The sequence below is a fragment of the Schistocerca nitens genome, chromosome 3 (assembly GCF_023898315.1).
Source record: "Schistocerca nitens isolate TAMUIC-IGC-003100 chromosome 3, iqSchNite1.1, whole genome shotgun sequence".
In the NCBI taxonomy this organism is placed as follows: Eukaryota; Metazoa; Arthropoda; class Insecta; order Orthoptera; family Acrididae; genus Schistocerca; species Schistocerca nitens.
In genome coordinates, this window is record NC_064616.1 from 145,345,971 (window position 1) to 145,351,297 (window position 5,327).

At 45.3% G+C, this 5,327-nt stretch overlaps 1 pseudogene; it reads right to left on the reverse strand.

Annotated features, from left to right (window-relative positions):
- Positions 1-4,774: 4,774 nt before the first annotated feature.
- LOC126249925 (5S ribosomal RNA) lies at positions 4,775-4,892 on the reverse strand (annotated as a pseudogene).
- Between the last annotated feature and the right edge of the window lie 435 nt (positions 4,893-5,327).

The window sequence follows — 5,327 nt, forward strand, 5'->3', positions numbered from 1 at the left end:
ATACCTTCGGCTTTCCAACATTTCTCCTTTTCTTAAAAGCCTTCAGAGGATTTCTAATAACTTTACTTTTACTCATTATTATACTTCAACAAAACAGAGACTCAAGAAACAGAATTAATTACGAATATTTTCGAGATAACGATAGAGTAAATAAACATGAAACAATCGACAATCACACCAGCGATATATATTGAACCATCACAAGTTAGCCACAACACATATTTTATCTCACATCACTAAAATGTACCTGATGAACACGGACGTTAATAATAACACCATTTGACAGCAGTTTAACAGCGCCACAGTGGGTCACGCCCATGTAGAACACATTTCAAAAAAAATTTAAAAATAGTTGTAGTCTTCGGAATTGAATAAATTATATATCTATTAAAAGGTAATAGTCTGCAGATTCAGAAAACGCAAAAAAGTAAAAATTGAACTTTTCATGATTTTGAGCCTTTCCGTAGCCCCTTAACAGATTTTGAATGCGGAGTGGTAGTTGCAGCTAGACCCATGGGATATCCGGTTTCGGGAATCGTTAGGGAACTCGTTACTCCGAGATCCACAGTGTGAAGAGTGTGCCGAGGATACCAAATTTCAGGCGTTACCTCTCACCACGGACAACGCAATGGTCGACGGCCTTCACTTAACGTCTGAGAGCAGCGGCGTTTGCGTAGAGAAGTCAGTGTTAAGAGACAAGCAAGGCTGCATGAAATAAACTGAGAAATTAATGTGGGATGTACGACGAACGAATCCGCTTGGACAGTGTGGCGCAATTTGGCGCTAATGGGTTACGGCAGGAGACGACTGCCGCGAGTACCTTTGAGCGCGACATCGTCTGCAGTGTCTCCCATCGGCTCGTGACCATATTGGTTGTACCCTAGACGATTGGAAAAAAGTGATCTGGTAAGATGATTCCCGATTTCAGTTGGTAAGAGCTGATGGTAGGGATTGAGTGTTGCGCAGACCCCACGAAACCGTGGACTCAGGTTGCCAACAAAACACTGTGCGAGCTAGTGGTGGCTTCATAATGGTTTGGACAGTGTTTACATGGAATGGACAGGGTTCTCTGGTCCAATAGAATCGATCATTGACTGGAAGTAGTTATGTTCTAATCCTTGGAGGCCTCACGCAGCCATTCATGGACTTCATGTTCCCGAACAATGGTGGATTTTTTGTGGATGACAATGCACCATGTCACCGGGCCACAATTGTTCGCATTTGGTTTGAAAAATATTCTGGAGAATTCGAGCGAACGAATGGCCACCCAGATCGTGTGAGACCCAACTCGCTTTATTTGTTCACGAGACCCAGAAAATATTAGATACCGGCTCCCAGGTAGATGCTATTTTTCTTGACTTCCGGAAGGCGTTCGATACAGTTCCGCACTGTCGCCTGATAAACAAAGTAAGAGCCTACGGAATATCAGACCAGCTGTGTGACTGGATTGAAGAGTTTTTAACAAACAGAACACAGCATGTTGTTATCAATGGAGAGACGTCTACAGACGTTAAAGTAACCTCTGGCGTGCCACAGGGGAGTGTTATGGGACCATTGCTTTTCACAATATATATAAATGACCTAGTAGATAGTGTCGGAAGTTCCATGCGGCTTTTCGCGGATGATGCTGTAGTATACAGAGAAGTTGCAGCGTTAGAAAATTGTAGCGAAATGCAGGAAGATCTGCAGCGGATAGGCACTTGGTGCAGGGAGTGGCAACTGTCCCTTAACATAGACAAATGTAATGTGTTGCGAATACATAGAAAGAAGGATCCTTTATTGTATGATTATATGATAGCGGAACAAACACTGGTAGCAGTTACTTCTGTAAAATATCTGGGAGTATGCGTGCGGAACGATTTGAAGTGGAATGATCATATAAAATTAATTGTTGGTAAGGCGGGTACCAGGTTGAGATTCATTGGGAGAGTGCTTAGAAAATGTAGTCCATCAACAAAGGAGGTGGCTTACAAAACACTCGTTCGACCTATACTTGAGTATTGCTCATCAGTGTGGGATCCGTACCAGATCGGGTTGACGGAGGAGATAGAGAAGATCCAACGAAGAGCGGCGCGTTTCGTCACAGGGTTATTTGGTAACCGTGATAGCGTTACGGAGATGTTTAATACACTCAAGTGGCAGACTCTGCAAGAGAGGCGCTCTGCATCGCGGTGTAGCTTGCTCGCCAGGTTTCGAGAGGGTGCGTTTCTGGATGAGGTATCGAATATATTGCTTCCCCCTACTTATATCTCCCGAGGAGATCACGAATGTAAAATTAGAGAGATTAGAGCGCGCACGGAGGCTTTCAGACAGTCGTTCTTCCCGCGAACCATACGCGACTGGAACAGGAAAGGGAGGTAATGACAGTGGCACGTAAAGTGCCCTCCGCCACACACCGTTGGGTGGCTTGCGGAGTATAAATGTAGATGTAGATGTAGATGTAGATGGCCCGACATTAATCCCATCGAACATTTATGAGAAATTATCGAAAGTTATTTCCCGCAAAGAATCGTTCACCGACAATACTTTCGCGAATATGGACGGCTGTAAAGTTAGCATGGTTCAGTAACGCTGCAGTAGACTTCCAACGACATGTTAAATCCATGCCATGACAAGTTGCTGCACTAATCGGGGCGGAATGCGTGTTCCTAAGACAATAGTGATGTTATTGGCGATTGGAACGGCTGGGCAAGCATTAAAACCTCTCCTACTACGAACTGGCATGAAAGGAACGAATACGTGGAATCAGTAGTAGGGAATGTGAGTGAAAGATGGATTTGTTTAAAAAATTCTAGGAAAGTGCCCTCTATGTTTGGAATAAGACGCGTACTCTACGCTAAAACGAACTGATATAAGGTACTATTCCAGTATTTGGTGTCCTAATCAAGAAGTTCAGAGAGGAGTCATCGAAAGAGTTCAGAAACGCTCGTCTCGGATCATAATAATTCGGCAAATGTTCTACAAAAGTGTAATAGAGATGTTCAGGTAAACTAATGGAAACATTTCGAAGAAACGGGACCTTGCTCTGACGAAACAAGGCTTCATAAATCTAGAGAGCTAGTGTTCGAGTTAGATTATGCAAAAATTCTTTCGCTTTCATTCTGTGCCTCACATAGGCAACAAGAGAATAGGAAAAAGAGACGTTAAAACTCATATGGATCGAGAAAGTCATTTCTTCCCACCAAGGACGCGAATAGAATGACAATATTGGTACAGTAGTCATAAAGTTTTAATTACACTGTCTGACAAATGTAGTGAAACATTCAGAAGACATGGTCGGATGGCAGCGTACTATTGTCAGAGCGCCGGCCGAAGTGGCCGTGCGGTTAAAGGCGCTGCAGTCTGGAACCGCAAGACCGCTACGGTCGCAGGTTCGAATCCTGCCTCGGGCATGGATGTTTGTGATGTCCTTAGGTTAGTTAGGTTTAACTAGTTCTAAGTTCTAGGGGACTAATGACCTCAGCAGTTGTGTCCCATAGTGCTCAGAGCCATTTGAACCATTTTATTGTCAGAGCGCGTTATTAGCAACTGACGTAGTTTAAAAAGATCTTCATTGTGGGTCTCTGTTTGTTCGGCTACTCATGTCGTGCAATATCTCGATTTGTGGGTATTAAGATGTGACAGAGCCCGATGTTGGACTGCGTGGGAAATTAAGGGCAGGCTTACTCATCGTTAAGTTTCCGATCCACCATATTATGCATCAAGCCCATCGTAGCCTTTTCACATCAGAGGACAAGTAATGGAGTCGCTGCACATTTTTTGAAGTCCCGCACCGTTGGTCAGAGACTCGCAGCAACTGATCTAGGGAATTACCGTACCACGGGTAAGCTGCCGTTAACACCACAACACAGTTGGCTGAGTTTGGAGTGGTGCCGTGATCGGGAAACATTCACTGCTGATGAATGGCGTCGCACTGCGTTCAGCGATGAATCGCCGTTCTACAATGCCACTGATAAGCATCGCCGGCGACTATGATGACGAACTAGGGTAAAGGTCCCATACTCCCACTGTTTTAGAGACGTACAGCGGTATTACTCGCGGTGTCATGGTGTGGCCTGCCGTCTGGTATGGCTTACAGGTTATGGCTAGTGATGTTTGACGGAACTCTGACATCAAAACGGTAGATCGTGGACATACTGCATCCACGGGTGTTACTTCTTATGCGTCAGTATCGTGGTGTCATTTTCAAAGAGGACTGTGCTCATTCACATACGGTACAAGTTCCTACGAATGGTCTGCGTGATGTTCGGGTACGTTCGAGAACAGCATGGTCGCCAGATCCGTAACCAATAGAGAATGTGTGAGATCGGATCGGACGTCAACGCAGTACTTGTGCCAGTATCCGTGATATGGAGGACGAGCTACAACAGTTGTGGGCCAGCTTTCTCAGGAGAGGAGACTGCGGCTTTATGACAAACTTCCCAACCGAATCAGTGCGTGCATAAAGACAAGACGGGATGTAACGTTGTACTAATAAGGGTGTTCACACAGGGAACGGAAATAACAGCACATACCCTCGGAACCAGCGATTTTTCATTTCTTTTCCGCCTACCCTACTCGATACATACATACATCACTCCACCTCCAGGCCACGAGTGGCCTACCGGGACCATCCGACCGCCGTGTCATCCTCGGTGGAGGATGCTGATACGAGGGGCGTGGGGTCAGCACACCGCTCTTCCGGCCGTTATGATGGTATTCTTGACCGAAGCCGCTACTATTCGATCGAGTAGCTCCTCAATGGGCATCACGAGGCTGAGTGCACCCCGAAAAATGGCAACAGCTCATGGTGGCCTGGATGGTCACCCATCCAAGTGCCGACCACGCCCGACAGTGCTTAACTTCGGTGATCTCACGGGAACCGGTGCATCCACTGCGGCAAGGCTGTTGCCCACCCTACCCGATGCTTCATTTTTTTTGTTAGGTAGTATATAACCTCGAAAGAAATAAAATTATGTAAGTAATTTTTTGTTTGCTTTGCAGATAAATGTCTGCCATCTAGGTACATACTGAAATCATATCGGTACAGTGACGTAACATGCCGTCCGAGGAGCGAGAACAAAAATGGCACGAGCCATCCCCACTTTATCAGTGACTTTCTTTTGGCTCCCCTAGCAAAGTGCTATGGCTGTAGCACGGGAATTCATTGTGTACCAGGATTGCCGACATGCACCTCTAAACAACAAAAAATTAATTACGTAACCCTGTTGTTTCGAAATGAAAATGAAAACTTTACGACTACCCCTTGAAAAGCACCATACATTGCACAATGGCTGGGGTGTATCCAAGCAGAACTGAAGAATGTGCAGCTTTATTTATTGTAAAAA